This window comes from Durio zibethinus, chromosome 12 (assembly GCF_047325235.1).
Source record: "Durio zibethinus cultivar Kanyao isolate XHJ-2024 chromosome 12, ASM4732523v1, whole genome shotgun sequence".
Taxonomy (NCBI): Eukaryota; Viridiplantae; Streptophyta; class Magnoliopsida; order Malvales; family Malvaceae; genus Durio; species Durio zibethinus.
Window position 1 is genome coordinate 9,148,419 of NC_143173.1, and position 20,405 is coordinate 9,168,823.

Here is a 20,405-nt window from a genome sequence, read left to right on the forward strand (position 1 = left end):
TTTTTTTAAGTCTAGCTTAGCTGGCCCCTGATGAAGATTTAAAGCCCTATTTATCTAGTCTATGATGAAAATTTTAAGCCTAGTTTACCTGACACTTGATAAAGATTTTAAGCCCAATTTATCTGGCCTATGATGAAAATTTTAAGCCTAGTTTACCTGGCATTTGATGAAAATTTAAGCCCAATTTATATGACCCCTGACGAAAATTTTATGCCCAATTTATTTGGCACTAGGAAAAAGTTTAAGTCTAGTTTATTTGCCACCAAAGAAATATTTTAAGCCTAGCTTACCTGGCACCCAATGGAGAATTTAAAGCCCAGCTTAGCTAGAGAAAATTTAAATCTAGTTTACCTAGCACCTGATAAAGATTTTAAAGCCTAACTTAGTTGGCTTATAGTGAAAATTTAAGCCTAATTTACATGGCACTTGATGAAGATTTTAAGCCTAGTTTATTAATTCACAAAAAATGAAGCTTTTGCATTTGCATCAATTGCAAAAGATATTTAATCTACATCTACATCGCAAAGAAAGACATTTACATTCACATCTACATCATAAAAAAAAGAGACATTACATTTGCATAACAAAATCTGCATCATAAAAAAAGATATTCACATTTTCATCATTCGCATTTATACTTACATGTGCATCATGAGAAAGACATTCATATTTACAACATAAAAAAAAATATTTGCATTTGCATCATTTGCATTTACATCACAAAAAAAGGACATTTGCATTTGCATCACTTGAATCTGCATCATAAAAAAAAGACATTTCCATTTGCATCACTTATTGTATTACATGAAAAAGACATTTACATTTGCATTATTCGTATCTGTATCATAAAAAAAAGAACATTTGCATTTGCATCGCTTGTATCTGTATCAAGAAAAAAGACATTTGCATTTGCATCATGAAAAAGATATTCACATTTGCATCACTTGCATCAATATCACAAGAAAGCCATTCACATTTGCACTTGTATCTGTATCTTAACCAAGGCATTTGCATTTGCACCATCAGAAAGAAGTTTGCATTTGTATCATGGCATCTACATACTAAAAAAAGGTATTCGTAAGGGCATTTACATGAAAGGAACATTATCATTTGCATTGTGAAAAAGTCATCTATATTTGCATCAAGCATTCACATTGACATTTCCACTAGCATTATTTGATGAGAATAGATATTTATATCATGATTATAAAAAAAAACAAAAAAATAAAGAGAAAGAGAGAGAGAGAAAAAAAGAATCTATCATGAAAATATGAAAGAAAAAAATAGTTTGATAGGAGATCAAAATATCAAAAAGGTTTGAAAAGTTGAAAGAAAAATGATCTACAAAAGGTAGAGGGATTGTTGAAAAAATGAAAATGAAGAGATATGATATAAGATAAGACTTAAATCTAGTTAAGTTGGCACCTATATATATATTTCCAAAACATTTTAAAATTTTAAAATTTCATTGCCTTTGATTGGAGGAGCATTCCAAGATTTGAGATTTGTAAGACCTTTAAGCGTAATCTCTAAGACCTTTGGGCACAAGTTTTATGACTTTTGGGTAAAACATTTAAAATTTTTAAAGTTTCATGGCCTTTGATTAGAGGAGCATTCAAATATTTTAAGATTTGTAAGACCTTTAGGCATAATCTCTAAGACCTTCGAACAAAATTTTTAAAATTTTTAAAGTTTCAAGGTTTTTAATTGAATGAGCATTCAAAGATTTGAAGATTTGTAAGACCTTTGGGCATAATCTCTAAGACCTTCGAGTTAAACTTTTTAAATTTTTAAATTTTCATGGATTCTGATTGGAAGAGCATTCAAAGGTTTTAAGATTTGTAAGACCTCCAAGCATAATCTCTAAGACTTTCGGGTAAAACTTTTTAAATTTTCATGGCCTCTAATTAGAGGAGCATTCAAAGATTTTAAGATTTGTAAGACCTTTGGGCATAATCTCTAAGACCACTAGCAAAACATTTTAAATTTTTAAAGTTTCATGGCCTCTGATTAGAGGAGTATTCAAAGATTTTAAGATTTGTAAGACTTATGAGCATAATCTCTAAGACCTTTAGGAAAAACTTTTTAAATTTTTAAAATTTCATAACCTCTGATTGGAGGAGCATTCAAAGATTTTAAGATTTGTAAGAACTATGCGCATAATTTCTAAGACCTTTGAGCATAATTTTCAAGTCTTTCAATTAAAACTTTTTAAAATTTTAAAGTTTCATGGCCTCTGATTAGAGGAGTATTCAAAGATTTTGAGATTTGTAAGATCTCCAGGTATAATCTTTAAGACCTCTAAGCAAAAGATTTTATTTTCAAAGTTTCAAAGCCTTTGTTTGGGGGAGCTTTTTTCAAAGTTTCAAAGCCTCTGTTTGGGAGGAGTTATTTTTAAATTTTCAAAGCCTTTGTTTAGGGGAAGCCAAAAACAAAAACAAAAATAAAATTCCAAAACATCATCTAGATAAAATTATTGTTTATGTCTTTACATTATTTCTGATTCTCAGAAATATGCAAAAAGGGACAGTTGTAGACACCAAATTTTATCTGAAACATTTTAGCATAGTTGAACAAAGTCCATTTGAAGCCGGTAAAAAAGCCCCTTAAAGAGCCCATAAAGTGAACCATTATTTAGGCCTAATAAATAAAGAAAAAGGAGACCCATATGATTAATATCAAATTCTTTTGCATGAGATTTATATGCTTGATACTTTTTTACATGCATAAATATAACAGGTAAATCTCAAAGTTAACCTTTGTCAAAATTGCATGAAACTAGGACAAAATAAATAAAACTAAGGTCAATCCTCAAAGTTCACACTTTAATTGGAATCAATGTGGTTTAAAATAAAATTTGGTGATTTTTAAAATACTAAAATTTTTATTGCACTAGGGAAGTACAAAATTACCCAAAATACCCTTATAAGGGATATTTTCTTAATTTGACCTTTTCGATCTTGAATTTTCATGAAAATTTTTAGATCTTAATTTCATAATATTTCATGATTTTTAATGCATTTGAAATCACAGCAATACCCCGAAAAATGTGAAATTACCAAAATACGCCTATAAGGGTATCTTCGTAATTTGATCTTTTTGAGCTCAGATTTTCATGAAACTTTTTAAATCTTAATTTCATAATATTTCATCATTTTTAGTGCATTTGAAATCATAGCATTACCCCTTGAGAAGTGTGAAATTACCAAAATACCCCATATAAATGTATTTTCATAATTTGACCTTTTTGAGCTCAGATATTTATGAAACTTTTCAGATCTCAATTTCATAATATTTCATGATTTTTGGTATTTTAAAATCCCAAAATGAGCATGAAAACATTGATTTCCAAGAAAATGGCCTAAATACTAAAAATTTTACACTAAGGGTAAAATAGTCTTTTCATGTGTTTGGAGGGCATAAAAATTTAATCTTTGCAGTAAGTAATGTGGACCATTGGATCTTTGATTGACTTTGATCCAATGGTCAAAGGTGTCTCCTTGAAAGAATAAAAAAAGATAAGCCTTGACCATTAGATGGAATTTCATCCGAGGGTCTATGTTTATAAAGAATGAAATCTTTTTTCTTTATGACTATTAAAAAGGGAGCTGGGGGGAAGAAATAAGGGCTGAAAGGCTAGGTGGAAAAGAAAAACATGTAGAAAGGGAAGAAAACTACTAAAAAAAAAGGGAAGTAAGCTAGCCGAATAGAGAGATGAAAGAGAAAAGGAAAAAAAAAAAGGAAAGGGGATGCCAAAAAAAAAGGGTTGGAGAGGAAGTTGCCAAAGGAAGAAAAAGGAAGAAGCTGCCAAAAAGAAAAGAAGAGAAAGTTGCCGAAAGTGGAAGAGAGTAAGCAAGCCAAGGTAAAAAAAAGTTTCAAATTGTCATTCTTAATTCTTTCATACGGCTTGGCTTCAGTGGCTTTTTTTTTTTTTTGTCTTTAGCTAATGTAGTGTTCTCATTTATATAGTTTAGAGTTGACAAAATTGACTTCATTTCCTTTACATGCCATATGCATTTTTAGCTTAACTTTGTGGAAGTTATGGTCAATGCATTTCAAAGTTGATTTGTTTGGTGCTAAGTTGGACTTGGTCATTGATTTTAAGATATCCATTGAATCTATTGGTCTTTATGGCATGATGAATGCTTATGGGAAGGCTAGAATTTCTTTTTCTATTTTGATTTTTTCACTTGTTAATAGTATTGTTTCACCTAGCTTAAGATCATGTCTTATTCTTCTTTTTGGATTGTTTACAACTTTACAAAGTTTTGAAAAGATGCTGAAATTTTTACAATAAGGTTTATTGTCATGTATGTTTTATATCATAATTTATATTTCTCTAATCTTGTTTCAAATTTGATTATAATTTAAATCCCATGCATTTTCCTTTCATTGCTAGTTTGATTAAATTTCCATGTTCACTTTGATTTCTATGCAATTTAGTTTTTGCACCTTAATTTTTTTAATGTAAATTTGTTCTTCATTTATTAATAATAAATTGAATGAAATATCCGAGGATGATATTTTAGAGAAATCCGAGTAGTGATTCTTTAAAATGTCTAGGAGATGATATTTTTCTAAAAATACTACCAAAATAATTGAGTATTTAGGAAAATATTTAATAAAAAGGTTTCATTTGTCTATTTTTCTAAAATTGTGATAGATATTAGTAATAATATATAATGACTTCTTATAGTAATGAAATTGATATGATCAAAGTTTAAAAATCAGCTTATAATTAATTAATTAAGAATGGACAAAATGAATGAAATTTCTAAGAATGGAATTTTAAGAAAGTCTGAATAGAGTTTCTTAAGAAATATTTAGGTGAGAAAATTTTTTTAAAATACTATCAAAGTATTGGGGTATCTAGAAAAATTTTTAATAAATTTTTATTTACTTTGTTTCTTTCAAAGGTGTTAGTCATAATTGGAAAATAATTGAAAAAGGATAAAAGCATAATAAGTGTTATATTTTTTGTATGCATATTCTATTTTATTGTTTGCATTACATAATTTTAAAAGAGAATGAAATTTCTAATGATGGGATTCCAAGAAGTTGGAGTAGTGATTCCCAAGAGTTTCCTAGGTGAGGAAAGATTTCTAAACATTACCAAAGTATTGGAATATTTAGAAACTCTTTTCGATATGAAATTTTAAGCTAATTTGAACAATTCTCTTAAAAAAGGATAAAAAAATAAATATTTATAAAAGCATGCATTTTTTAATAAGTAATGAGAATTTCTAATGATGGAACTCTAGGAAATTCAAGTGGAGATTACTAAAAAATCCCTAGATGAGAAAAGTCTTCTAAAAATTACCAAAGTATTGGAATATTTAGAAGTTTCTTTTTAATATAAAAATTTTTCATTTTATAATCATTTTCTTTAACTTGAATAGTTTTTCTTAATAAATAGGTGAATGTTTTTAAGAAATAAATGTATTTATGGATAACTATATTATTAGATATTTTTAATGTTTTTAAAAAAACAAATAAAAAATCTCTGAGGATGAGATTCTAAAGAAATCCGAGTAATGATTTTTTAGAAATCTTTGGTAAAAAAATTTATCTAAAATGCTGCCAACGTATTGGAGTATATAGATTAATTTTTGATAAAAATTTCTCATTTTTTTTTATAAATAAGTCTCAGAAAATACTATTTTTCATGCTATTTATAGATATTATATTTTACATTTTTCAAAAATAAATACTGGAAATAAATATGACCTACTGAGGATAGGATTTTTTAGAATTTCGAGTAGCAATTCCTAAAATCCCTTAGGTGAGATAGTTTCTTTTAATATCATCAGAGTATTGGAATATTCTTAAGAATTTTTCAATATAAGGTTCTTATTTATTTTCAAGCTTACTAAAAATAAAAATTTGTTTTTAAAGAAAATTAAGAAAATTAATTTTTAAATACTAAAATTAAGACCGTTTTTGTCAACATTAAAAGATAACACATAATTAATTGGTATCATTTTTAAATGAGCATCGTGAGGGTGCTAATCCTTTCCCACGCCTAACCGACTCTCAGACCCAAATTGTTTTCATAGATCTAAAAATTATCTTTTTAATAAATTTTAATTAATTTATTAAAAAGGTAAAGTTTTAATATGTGGCTAATCACACCTAGCCAAAAAAGATTGGTAGCAACTTCATTTCTTTTGTTTTTCCAAATTCGTTTAGCAGTTCCCAAAACTGTTATGACACATCATATAGCGTTGCTCCTTCATATTACTAAAAAGTGGTAATCTTGTTCCTCATCCTTGGCATCTTAGCTAGTGGAAAGAACTTTGCAAAGAACTTTTGCACTAGGTGATCCCAAGTTGGAAGAGAGAGAAAATGATCACCTTTTCACCTTGTCCCTAAAAGAAAATGAAAACAACCTTGTCTTATTGCATCATCAAAGACCCCATTATATTTAAAAGTATCACATAATTCTAAAAAATTATAAAGTTGGAGATTGGGATCATCATTTGGTAGGCTGCCAAACTGCATAGAAGTTTGGACCATTTGGATTATTAAATGCTTGATTTCAAAGTTGTTGGCTTGGATCGTCAGTCTTCGAATGGATGGTTGAAATCTTTCAAGATTTAAGAAGACATAGTCCCTAAGTGTTCTATGACCTTCAACTGCATTCGTCTTTGGCGTCGAGTTGGTTGCTTGCTCTTTTCAAAATTTTCCTAAAGTTCTATCTATTTTTCAAGTGGAGCTTGATCAACGCTTCTCCATCTACGCATGCAAACAAGAAAAAGACCAACACAGAATAAAGCAAGTAAAGTAAAAAGAATCCAAATTACAAAGTTGAAAGAAGTGTTATTGATATTGGTCTTCTAGCAACAATATAATCCCCGACAATAATGCCAAAAATTTGATTGTTGCTTTTTAGCCTACAAATGCACAAGTCACATCCAAGTAATAAAGTGATGAATAAAGTATTGTTCCCATGAGAATTATGTGTTAGGTGTAAGGCCAAGCACCAAAATGGTTCTTCCTAACTTTATATTTAAAATATAAAAAAATATGATAGAGCTTCTTTTGAAAGTAAAAACAAAGTTTAAGGGCAGAATGCCAAGTTAGATAAAATGGACACTTGGTAGTAATGGGGCTGGCCGATTTTAGCAAGAAAAATAAATAGGCAAGTTTGGAAATGTAAATGAAAATAAATGAAATAATCCAAATGCTTTAAAAGGAAGATGAGTTGGCCGAATGTAAAACAAGGTACAAGTAAAGAAGTAAAGCAAAAGTTAATGTGAACTTGAAAAGAAATAACTTGAGTGCTTGAAAGTAAAAGAAAGTGTGTGCAAAGTAAAGAAGAAAATCTTTGAATGAAAATGGAAACAAACTTGTATTGAAAACTGAACTTTGAGAAAACAATAGTGTAGGTTAGTCTATCACCTTAGCTGAAAATAAAAAAAAAATACAAAAAAACTTTTAAAACTCGAAAACTAAAGAGAAAGAATGAAAAGAAAGTGAATAATAGGTCAATGGATGATTTACAAGTGAATAAAATAGCCTATTTATAGTACAGAAATCGGCCTAAGAGGATGGATTTAGACATTTCCATTATGCTTAAACTCCTTTAAATTCAAAAATGTAATCTTCTTGGATTTGAATGAAGCTTAGCTGAAAGGATGCTTCTCAAATGATATGGACTGAAAGGATGCTTCTCGAATGATATGGATCTTTTGTGGCCAAATGTTTTCCATTGATTAGTCACATATGCCCCCCATGCTTAAGTGTCCTAGCCAAGTCAACCAAAATTTGAATTTTAATCAAAGATCATAGAAGATTTGACTGGTTTAAATTTGAAATGCATGATACCTTGATTTGTTTCACTTAGTTTAAGAATCTTTTGAAATTTGAAGTCATCATGCAATATTTTTTCTCTTTTGGCCGAACATGTTGTCTTCTATCATTGGGCTTGTTAGTTCAGTTACATGGGCTGCCAAAGTTATCACCTTTTGCATGGATTGAGAATTCTTTCATGCATGGCCAAATCAGCTTTAGTAGACTTCTTTATACCTTAGCTTAATGTCATCCACTAACTTTGCATGGACTGTATGGTTCATGCATGGCTTTATTCTTGCCACCTTTGCATGGTTTGCATGGATTTTGTCATTTACATCCAAGTTGACTAATTTCTTCATGCAAACTTGAAAATCAAGATTTTAACACATTAAGGCACAAAATTTATGAAAATTTTTAAAATTTGAAGCAAATATGGCCTAGGAAAAGCTATAAATTTCACAATCATCATGTCATTTCTTATAATAACAGAGAAGGCCTTGTCATTCGAAGGAACTTTATCTTGGTCGAGTTGACCTCACTTAACTTCTACCGTAAAGTTAGATAAACTTGAATCAGATGACATAATGAGAAAAAAAAGACGTACTGAAATTGTCTGAGAAAGAGAATGTTAGACAAAGAAAAGCTCAAACAATGAAAAGTTGGAGATCAACAAAAATAGGTTAGCAATTAAGCAAAAAGAGTGATGAAAAGCAAGGAATTGGAGCCCTGAAAGGCTTCATATAGCCAAGTCTTAGGCCAGATGGACATCCCATATCGAGCCATGTCATTATACAAATATTGAGGATAACCCTTCGACTTCTCAATCCAAATTCAAAGAACTACCTAAAATTTTTACTCCCATCTAAATTTCTCTCTCCTCAATAAATGTAGATTTAGATGAATGTATAATAGGTGTATCTAAAATCTACAAGTGTCATGCCGACCATACTGTACGAATGCTAGATCGATCATGGCACATGAATCTCGCATCAAACACAATGCCCATACACCACAAGTGTTATATCAACCATATCATACGAGTATTGAGTCAATCACCTTAATTAGAATGAAAAAAATTGACCATATCATAGAGTATCGAGTCAATCACCTTAATTAGAATGCCAACATCACCCCATCCACATTGACATAGTCATAGAGATTAGCTCGACAGATTGAGGTTGAGATAGTCATAAAAATAGTTTGCCCATCGGTATAATAAGAACTCCAAAAGAAATCCACATTCAACTCATAGCTCAATTTTAACAACAAATCAACCAGTTATATTTTTCGTTAGTTTGACACCTCAACCTATACGATAAGGGATACAATATTAGGGGTATTTTATTGTCCAAAGGGCAAGATAAACATTTTGCCCCTAACTGTGAGTCATCAACTTGATAGGGGCAATTTGGTCTTTTGACTTAAGTTAACATGTTGGATTGACTTGAAGTCACGAGATCCATGTTAGCTTGACCACCTCAACTTACCACTTGAAGGCACATAAAAACGTCAACTTGTCACCTCTCAATTAGGTTGTTAATTGCTAGATCATGTTAGGCCAAAATCATTAGCCCTAGCCCCGCCACTTAGAGCTTGGGCCACCTAAGCTCAACACTTTTATCCTACAGGTATAAATAACCTCTCTCTCTCAAGTATTAATTATTTAATTCTTTTATATCTATTTCCAAGCTTTATCTTTTTTTTTTCTCTTTTCGAGCATTGACTTAAACATTGGAACATAAATGCCAAAAAAACCTCTGGGCTTTGCTACTAACCGACCTTTTGCTTTATGATTTTAGGTTTTTGCCTTTGTGAAGACATCTTAGCACCAATAGATGTTGAATCAAAACTACAATGTTAAGAAAAAGAAAATTCAGCTTATCATCTCATGAATTATTCATTAAATTATATAATTCTCATTAATAATGCTTCTGGTTTCACATTTCATATATAAATTGAGCCAAATAATCCTAATGTCTATAAGTATCCCTTAAAAGAATAGTAATAATTTCAAGGCTATAAAATTATAATAATGCTTGTGATGCCTAACAACATTTTGAGTACTAATTTTCATAAGTCAACAAATAAAAAAATAAATCAAAGACATATACAAACGGAAATTTAAATGAACTAATACCACACAAATTGAAGGATTATCAACATGAATTTCCAATATCTCAATCATGAAATTATCCAAAAAATATATTGAAAAACTCAACAATAGAAGCATTGCATACAACTAAAAAAACAGGAATCTTTATGAGCATACCTTGGAGCCTTTCATAACAAAAATTCACATATTTTTTAATGTTTGAACGTAAATCACCAAAAGTCATTTATCTGCTTGTGCAATTTGATATATTAATTCTCTTAAAAGAGAAAAAGTCTTGTCACAAACACGTTATACATTTAAATTGTTATTCGAAGAAGAAAAGGAGTGCTATAATTAAAATTTTCTCCTTAAATGTATTTGAAGTTTTCTTATAAAAAATTTTACGACATAATTATTGCACATTTATGGTTCTTAAAATTGAAACTGAACAAATCATCTTATCAATCACCAGAGGCTCTTAAAAAAATACATCGAAGAAGCATAAAGAAAGGATATAAGATTCCAAACTCACCCATATATAATAAAAATTTTCTATTCAACCATCATGAAAATTTTTTTTATGTTTGATTTTGAAAATTTATCATGCAAGAATTTTGTGACCAAAATCTAATTGCTTTTATTTCTTATAAAGAAAAAAAAAATACTAAAGGTCAAAAGAAATCATAGCACACACATATATATATATATATATTCAATCTTTATCATTTTTAAAAATTTTAAATTTTAAAAATTAAATTTATCCAAATCTGATTTTAAATTATGCTAAAAAAGGTTTGGATAATTTTAAATTAAGATATATGTATAATTTTAAATTGAGAAAGATATTCTTTTCTTTTATTTTAAATGATAAGAAAAGAAAAAAAATTAGTAAACTACAATAACTCAGCCACAAATTTTATTTATTTAAATTTATGAAGCTATTGATTTAGATATGATATAGTTTTTAAAGTTCCTAAAATTTAAGATTTAACCTTTGAATGCTCTTTGAATTTTAGATTTAATATATATATATATATATATATATATATAAATAAAGAGAGAGAGGTAAGAGCGAGTTATGTGATGCGTTTTGATTTAAATTAGGACAAAATTTATAAAATATTTGTATAAATTTAACTTTTTAAAATTAAAAATTTTTAAAAATTAAATAATTAATTAAATAAAATTATTTATTAGAACTATCCTATGTGTTTATAATATAAATTATTCATACCAGATTACACACAAATAAACTTTATAAGATAATTATATATCTTATAATACAATATAAATAAATATATATATATATATATATGATTGACTTCTAACATGCAGTGGTGCATGTAGAAAAATTTCGATGGGGTCATATACCAAGTTATCAACTTACATTATGTAAAAAAAGTTCTACAATTAAATCCAAAATTTTAGAATTTACAAAAAAGGAAACTTAAGTATATAATTTCATTATTTCAATAGAAAACTCCTATAATAAATTACTAATTCAAGCCAATAATATAATCATTTATGAATTTTATAAGTTAAATTTGGTGTCGTTTCATTATAACGTTTATTATTTATCTTGTGCTTGTAAAAACAAAAGTAAAAAAATATGTTTAGAGACAAAAAAAAAATCAATATTAATATTCTTGAATAAGTAAACACTAAAAATTAATGTGTGTGATAATATATGAAATACAGGATTTTACTTTTAAAAAGAACAATTATACTTTCATAAAAAATGTATGTACAAATATAAAGCCTTATTAAGATTTTTTTTAAAAAAAAATTAAATATTGGTCATTATCATTTACTTATTTTGACTCTCTTTAAATTTTTAATAATTTCGATGGAATAAAAAAGAAAATTAAAAAAATTAGTATTATACATCTAAATAAACTTGGATTTTGCAAAAAAAAAAAAAAAAAAAAAAGGAAAAGGGGATCGAATATTGGAATAAAATCCGTCCACTACCCAAAACATTGTGCCGTACCATTTGGTACTTGCCACCGCACTGGACCATCCAAAATTTCCCTCATATAGCCCAGCACAACCATGAGCTACTTGAGGGGTAGGGCCGGGCCGCTGCCCCTGCCACTGAGCCTGTCTGAGAACTTGCATTGCCTGCTCCATTGCTGCTATCATATTTTTGGTCTTAAAATAGAAATAAAACATTTTGATTGCAAAACCATATCTTTCCTTGTCAAGTTGCAATTTGCAAGCATTTGGGATTAGGGTCGAGTATGTATAAAATCAGAAAAATTTGCCCCTCTCTCTTCCTTTCTCCTTTGGAGAGAGAAACGACCAAAGCTTTCTCTCTCTTTTCCTAGATGCTGACAACAAGAAAATCTCTTCTTCCTCATTAATCGATTCATTCGTCATCAAGAAGAGGAAGAACATAAAAGAAAAAGATTTGGCCCAGAGGTAGAAAAGGTAAAACTTTATTTCCATGGACTTGACTTTGACTACGACGACAACAGCGGCCGCCGCCGCCGAAGCTGTCAACAACAAAGAGTCGGCCCCTGATCCTTTCCTGGTTGAGGCACTTCAAAATCCACGTCATCGTCTCACTAGTAATTTTTGTTTTGCTTTAAATCTCAATTTTACTTTTTTATTCGATCTCTGTATAATCAGGTTTTTTTTTTTTTTTTTGTGAGTTTAGGGTTTATCATGTCTATGGGTTTTAGATTGGATTTGGTTTGGTTGGGGTTAACTAGGGGTAGGGTTTTTCATATAAAAGTGATTATTATCGGATCTGGGATTTGCTTTTCATTGATTTTTAATTTTGTGTTGAGAAATTGAGGGGGAGAAAAATCAAGTTACATTTGTTGCTTGTTTTCTTTGTTTAATTCTGATGGCTTAATATGCAGAGCAATGCATAACTGAGCACATCTAAATCAAAGTTGGGTGAATGCTTTTGCTGTTAATTGGTTTCTGAAATAATGAAAAATTCTATTGAAATCTTTTTACTATACATAATTTTATTAGGATATACATTTTAGTTGTTTTGTGCACTTTTAAAGATAACAAGATTATAGGTTTCATGTAAATTTTAGTTTGATTACCGGTTTATTATTTGTCTGTGTAGCTGAAAGTACAATTGCCATGATGAAGCTTTTTCCTGTTTTCATTTCTTTAGTTTCCGTAGTTTAGGTTCTAACGAGAAAATAGATACCAGGAATCGTTCTAGAGTGGTAGGGAGCTTAGAAAAAGAGAGTGGTTTAGATTCATTAATGAACGCTCATTATGTAACTAGTGGATGCTTGGTAAAATACTGCAGTTGTATACTTGTCTCCCTTATTCGCTGTTCATTGGTTCCTCACATATATGCATATCAGTTTATTTATATTGATATTTGCTGTTTTTTCCTAGTTTGCAATGATTAAAATTACAGGGCCTTTCAATTTAAGAGTTTTAGGGTTTAAATTCCTCATATTTATATTTTATCACTGGTGTCTTCATTTTGTTTTTTTCCAAATCAACCATATTTATGGAATATAAAAAGAAGGAAAGAAAAAAAAAAGACAAAAAAGACCACATTTAGTTTACAAAGAAGGGAATAAAATTCCATAGTTTGTTTAAAGTATTATGCCATATACTTCTTTTCTTAAGTTTGCCTTTTTTCTCAGTAGATTTATGGTCTTTCTCTCTTTTGTGTTTTTTTTCCTTCTGGGATTTAGTCTTGCGGATGGAACTTGATATCCAGAGATTTCTGCAAAACTCTGACCAGCGGCAATTTAAGTTCCAACATTTTCCCACTTCTTACCTTCGGCTTGCAGCACATCGTGTTGCTCAACACTATGGGCTGATATCTATGGTTCATGATAATGGTGGAAGCATAATTGTGGCGAAGAGAATGGGTGAAATCAGATGGCCTGCTGTTCGTTTGTCTGAAATTGCAGCCAAACACTTGGAATATGATATACCAGACCAGATTAAAATTGCTATTAGGCCGAGAACAAATAATGGATCTGTAAATGAAGCTAATCAAATTGGTTTCAAAAGAAGTCCTGTGAGAAGCATGTAAGAGAGGAAGGAAGAGTATGACAGGGCACGGGCACATTTTATCAGTAACCCTAGCAGTCCTGATTCTGATGATTCTTCACCTCAGATTTCTATTGATGGAAAAAGCAAATCTCTTATAAGAGATGAGTTTGAAAATTACAGGAGCCCCATGGTTGAGCCAGAGAAATATATTACTGTCTGGGATGGTACATCTAGAGTAGCCATTTTCAGAGACAGAGAGAAGGATCGTATTGACCCAGATTATGACCGGAGTTATCAAAGGTGGGATTAATGCTCCTAGTATTTTAGGAATTTGGAGCTATCCAGCTGGTTAATCGCTCTGGATTGTGTAATGTTTGTTTCTACAAATTCTTTATTTAACTGAAAATTTGTAATGGCTCCTATCCCCATTTTCTCAAGAAAATAGAATGTAGGTAAGGTGCAAATGTAAAAGTACTAATGATGATCATAATGATAAAGTACATGCCACTTTGAATGAAATAAGAATGATAAGTTGGCATAGAATATGGAGTATAATTTGGTCCCCATGGAGGGGATTTATTCTTAATTCTAAATTAAATTACTCTGAACTGATGCAGGTATGTTAGAAGTATTCCGTGTAACCAGAGCTTTGGCTTGGCTTCTTACAATATGCAGAAGATTCAGCTTCCATTCATGCAGTATGATTCTGCTTTTCCTCAGCTGGGTCAGGTTGCAAGTACACAAGCTTCCCTCAGTTATAGCGTTCCTCCAAGGCCAGCTGTGACCCCTTTTGGTGACCTGGGAATGAATCCAACTTCTAGTGATGGTGCTATATGCAATGGCCAAATGCTCCAACAATGTATCCACATTCATATGATCAGTTTATACATGCTGTATTTCAGGTAGGCTGGTTATTACCTCTGTAAGTAATTAGATTGTCTTGTCTTTTGCATTCCTATGGTGTTGCGTTTTGCTTCTCTTTGCCAATTAGTTGTCTATAGGTTAAGAGAAATTCCAGTGGTACATTAGTTTTGTAATCTTACTTTGTCTTCAACATTTTTATCTATTTTTATTTATAATATATATATATATATATATATTGTAGCAAGTATTGCAATTTCTGGTTTCTTTGTAAATATGGATTTTCCCCTGAAATTTTTTGGTGAGTTGTCAAGTTATTAAGCTTTGGTTTCTGAACGAATTGTCAATCAAGGCTTTCATTTCAGAGAGGTACACACCAGTGTTATCTTCAATTTTGCAAGATGTCCATTTTTGGCTTCATATTTTATTGAAAAGAAAAGTCAACTGATTTAGTTGTCAAAATATTGGAATTGATTTTGCGTGACATAGTTGGCCAAAGGAAACCATAGGAGTCCTACTTCCTTGTATATGCCTGTGCCTGATTGTTGCTGTTTTTACCCTTTGCTGCATGTTCTTGTGCTTTTCGCCAGTGTGGCAGTGGTTGTATATCATTTGTACACTTTTAAGACTGTTGTACCATTGTATTTTCAACATTCCATCTAAATCGCCTTCTTTGTCTTCATTGCAGGCTCCATTTTGTCACCAACCTCTGCGCTTTGATTACTTGCAGAATGGTTAAATTGTACTAGAGCTTAACCAAGTTGTATTATGCAAATTTCTCCACCTGTTAGGGTTTAGCATCGCTGAATTACTAGGTTCGTTGTTTAAAGACACTTGTAGACGATTTGTTCCTGTTCATCTAGCTTTTTTTTTTTTTTTTTTTTTTTGGTGGATTATAATCATAGTTAAGGAGTGAAAAAATGATGCTTTTATGCTGTTGGATAACTTTGTTATTTTCTTTAATCAACTGGTTGATGTCATATTGTGTGGGGAAACATTCTCTTGATCGTTTAACTAGTTCCGGTTGCATCGCGAGATTAGAATGTTTGTCATTGATTGTTTAAAACAGAGGATGTCCAGTTTTGGGGTTTGAATAGGGGTGGACTTGTTTAACACATAATTTTCAATTTGAAATATATATATATATAATTAGTTTTCAATTGGAAATTGATATAAGTATAGTGTTTTTTTTTTTTTTTTTTTTTGTTTGGGTGAGTCTTGGGTTGAAATTCCGACATGGTTGATCTGAACAAGGATTTTACCTCCCCTGATTAGAGGAAGAGGTGTTGCCCAGGATTTTACTATGGAAAACGTCGATATGCCACGTATTTCCGCATAAAAAAATTCGAAAAAAAGAAAGGCTATTTGTTAACATCAGAAATTGAAATACTAGTATTTGTATTGTAATCCATTAGACTCGTGTTATTCGAGAAAAGGGTATTTTTTATTTCCATAAATTTTTTTCTCAAGACAAATTTGAAACTTTAACTAAACGTAACACTCCGAACGCAGGGTGAATTATTTTTCTTCCAAAAATTATTATTATTTAATAATATTTTATTATTTTGAATATATTTATAATTCTTTTAATATAAAAATTATAAATTATAAAATAAATAAAATATTAACATTAATATATATAATATTTCACATATTAAGATATAATTTTTTGTTAATTTTTTGTATTATATTTTGAGTGTTGTATTTTTGTTAATCATTTGATCAAGTATATGATTTTTAATCTATTATAATCTACAAATTTTTTTTTGTAAAAATATTTAAAGAAAATAAAAAAATAATAATTTATTTTTTTGTTATATCTTTTTATATTTATATTTATCACATTATATTTTTTATTTTTATTTTATTATAGTAATTTAATCTATAGTCTAGTCTTATTATTATTAATTTAAAATTTAATTGGGTATTATGATAATTTTTGTAAAATACCACATGTCAAATTTTCATAAAGCAATGATAAGGGCATTTTAATAATTTAATATGTAGTTAATCTTATATTATATTGTTAGTCTTAAATTTATTTTTATTTTTAAATGATAAAATATTAAGCTAAGTAAATTTGACTAAAATTTTGAAAAAAATTTATTGAGTATATGTTCTTAAATTATATTGTTTATAATCAAACCTAAATACTAGTAATATTTGAAATAAAAATTATTTCATAAAAAGGTTTTTGATATTGGAAAGATTTATTTAATATATGATTCTTATAATATATTATTTTGGTATTAAAAAAATCTGTCTTTCGAAATATTATTTGTATTAGAAAATGTTTTTAAAAAGCTTAAACCTTTTTTTTTGTGCTTTTATATTTCTCAAACAAAAACTCTCTAAAAATTTTTATTTGAACTTAAATAAAAGTCCTCATGTTGTTATTGAAATGAACTTATTCATCTTGGATTCAATACAATTTTGATAATATTGATTCTAAGAAATTAATTAACTTGAGAAAGATATTTTGTAAGAACAAGGTTTTTCCAACATTAAATTTGATTTATTTTTCTGTATTAATTTATAAATTTTTTAATATTTGAATTTTATATGGATAAATTTTTTTTTGAGTTTACTTTCTAATAGATTAAACAAAACCAAAACTAAATTTTCTAAAAAGAGATTTTAAATTTTTTCTAGAGACTATGCAGATTGTCTAATAGTTGCACTTAGGGTAAATTTAGAAATTCACTAAATTTTTTATACATTGAATTAGATGTTGAATTTTATATGGATAGAAAAGCTCATTAAGTCTAATTTCTAAATATTCAAACTGATATTGATTTGGAATTGTGAAACTTAAAACATAATCAAATTAGTGAGCAGAGTGCAAAATATGATTTAATTTAAGGCAGCCGACTTCACTATTCATCTTGAATTAGCCTGAATGCAAAACCAAGCTAACCCAATCGATCCCCTATTGAAATGAATTGATCCATTATCCTACAATAGTCAAAATTTGAATGAAATTTAGTACTTAATTGATCCATTAATGTATCGGTCGATCCCTTCACCCTTGACAACTTCCAACGACTAAATTTTGAAGGAAAAATAGCTTTCTTTTTTTCCAACTCAATCTCAAAGGCTCAAATTCATTTTTCTTTATATAACGAGGTCTTCCAACACCCATTAAGAAAAGAGAGACATGAGAGAAAGTTCATAAAGCCATATCTTCAAAATTCTCCAAGAAAATCAAGAACAACAAAAAGTTTAGAGCTTAAATTTCATATTCTTTGTATATGTAGTATCTAAATCATTTAGTTTCTCATTTGTATATCATTAGACAAACACTAAAATTTTTAGAGGTTTCTTTAGTTTGCAAAATATTAGAGCTTAATTGTAATCAAGAGGTGAGGTATCCTCTTGAATGATTTTGAGATATTTTGTAAAAATTCATTTTAAATGATCAGAGGTCACTACCTTAGCTTAGAAATGTAAGGAGTGAAAGGTTGTACTTTAGCCTTGAAAGGTTGTTTGTAAGAATTTTTAAAAATTAGTGAATTTAGATTCTTAGCTAGGGAAGCTAAAGAAGAGGATATCAATGCCTTTGTAAAAGGATCGGACCTTTAAAATCTTTGTATTTGATCTCTTTACTATACTCTTTTATTTTTCATTGTTGTTTATTTGTGTTTTATTTTGATATATCTTTTACATTTAAAATTTTTCATTTACATTTATTTGAAAGTTTATTTTTGGAAATAAATTTGGAAAAAATTCAATTCACCCCCTCTCAGTTTTTTTTTATTTATAGCTGAGTTAACAATTAGTATCAGAGCTTGAACTCTATTTTTGTAGTTCTAATAACCTTCATAAAATATCCTACAATTCAAGATGGTTTCTAAGGTGGTAAGAAAATTCTCAAAACTCATAAAATTGAAAATTATGAGTTATATGAATGAAAGATGGGTAACCTCTACGCCAAATTTTTATTTGAAGTGAATTTGAAATTTTGTTACCTATTCTATATTGAATTTTAAGTGTTTAATTTCTTATGCTTTATATTGATTGTGCAAAATTAATTCTATGATGAACATGTTATAAATTGCATAATTTTGAGAAAGTATAAGACTAAATTGGATATATTTTTGCTTTTGATCTTGAGTGCTAGATGATCTTGATATAAATATATTCTCATGGTTGGTGAAATTGATTTTGTACATTATTGAGATATATTTATGCTTTAATTTTGAGAAAATATGCTTAAACATGATTTTGTTTATGAATGTTCAATATTGATGATATCATGCTTTGTGAAATCATTTTGGTGCTTACTTGATTCTTAAAATATTTATATCATAATTTGTGAGCATTAGCATAATTAAACATGACCTTGCACTTAAATTCTTGATAGTAATGGTGATTGTTTGACATAATTGGCGTAATTGAGCTTTATACTCGTTTGATTAAATTATATTTATGCATAAACCTATGGGAGTACACAAGGCTTATTGATTTTTGAAATCTCAAGTTATGCAAAGTTGTTTTTAATGCTATTTTAATGAATGTCACAAAGGTTTAATGGTGTTTTTGAAACTATTCATTTATAAATCAGGTTAGAACCATTGGAAAATTGAAATATATGCATTTGTTAAGTATTTGTGTTCTTATCATATCTATTTGAACATTTTGAACTTGTTTAAGACAACTTGAGTTATGACTAACCCAATATTTTGTGAAGTGAAAAGAATCATTTGACATGTTAAACGATTTTATTCCACATTAACCTTCATTAGGGGTGGTTTTGTCAAAATGTGACATCTTTCTTGAATTGTGGTGGAAGGCATACAAAAAAAAGAAAAAGAAGAAGAAGAAAAAGCAAAAAGAAAAAAAGAAATGAAATGAAAAGAAAGAAAAGAAATAGAAAGAAATATTTTGATTATGACATTATGCACTTGAGACATTCAAATGAATCCAAAAATAAAAGATCTCAATAAATTTATAAAGAGACCATGGAGAGAAAGCCAAAGAGTTTAAAGAAAGTTAGAAAGACTAAGAAAATCCCAAATAAAGAAAATTTTGAAAAAAATAATTTCTTTAAAACTTTTTCGAAAAGAATTATTCTTTAAATTTGAGTAATTGTGCTTGAGATGATGAAAGAGTACATATTTCATCATCCTTTCACAAATATAGAAATTTATCTTTTGCTACCTTTTTGAGCCTGATAAAAGTTTTTCTAAACAAACCTTGACCAAGGACACCCTTCACATTAAGGGGCAAAAAGGGATGTATTTAAAGGTTAAGTATGATAAAATTCAAGAAGGATATATGTTAAGGGAAAATGTCCAATAAAAGATTCTTAAAGTTTTGAATCTACTTAAAGAAAAAGAAAAAAAATGAAAAGAATGAGAAAATAAGAAAAGAAAAAGAAAGAAAGGAAAAATGAAAAAATGAACAAGAAAAAAATAAAAAGAAAAAAAAGAAGGAAAACAAAAAGAAAATGAATGATTGAATGTAAATTATAGGAAATCGAAAAGGACAAATATCCCAAAGTGATTTCTTCAAATGAGAAAGAATGATTATTGGTTTAATTACCCTTAAACACATATTTTAGGCCTATCTATCTATTTTCTTGAAAATCTCGAGCCTTGGCTTACATTATGCCATTAGAAAAGTCTATATTGGATCAAGCATAGATGCTTAAAATTAAAGAGCTTCTCTTTAA

General features: G+C 28.8%; 1 pseudogene across 1 annotated transcript; it reads left to right on the top strand.

Moving 5' to 3' along the window:
* Positions 1 to 11,876: 11,876 nt before the first annotated feature.
* On the top strand, positions 11,877 to 15,718 carry LOC111297505 (uncharacterized; annotated as a pseudogene). The gene is made up of 4 exons (XR_016325839.1): positions 11,877 to 12,456; positions 13,564 to 14,170; positions 14,488 to 14,772; positions 15,420 to 15,718. The product of XR_016325839.1 is annotated as an uncharacterized LOC111297505 (transcript).
* The last annotated feature ends 4,687 nt before the right edge of the window (positions 15,719 to 20,405 follow it).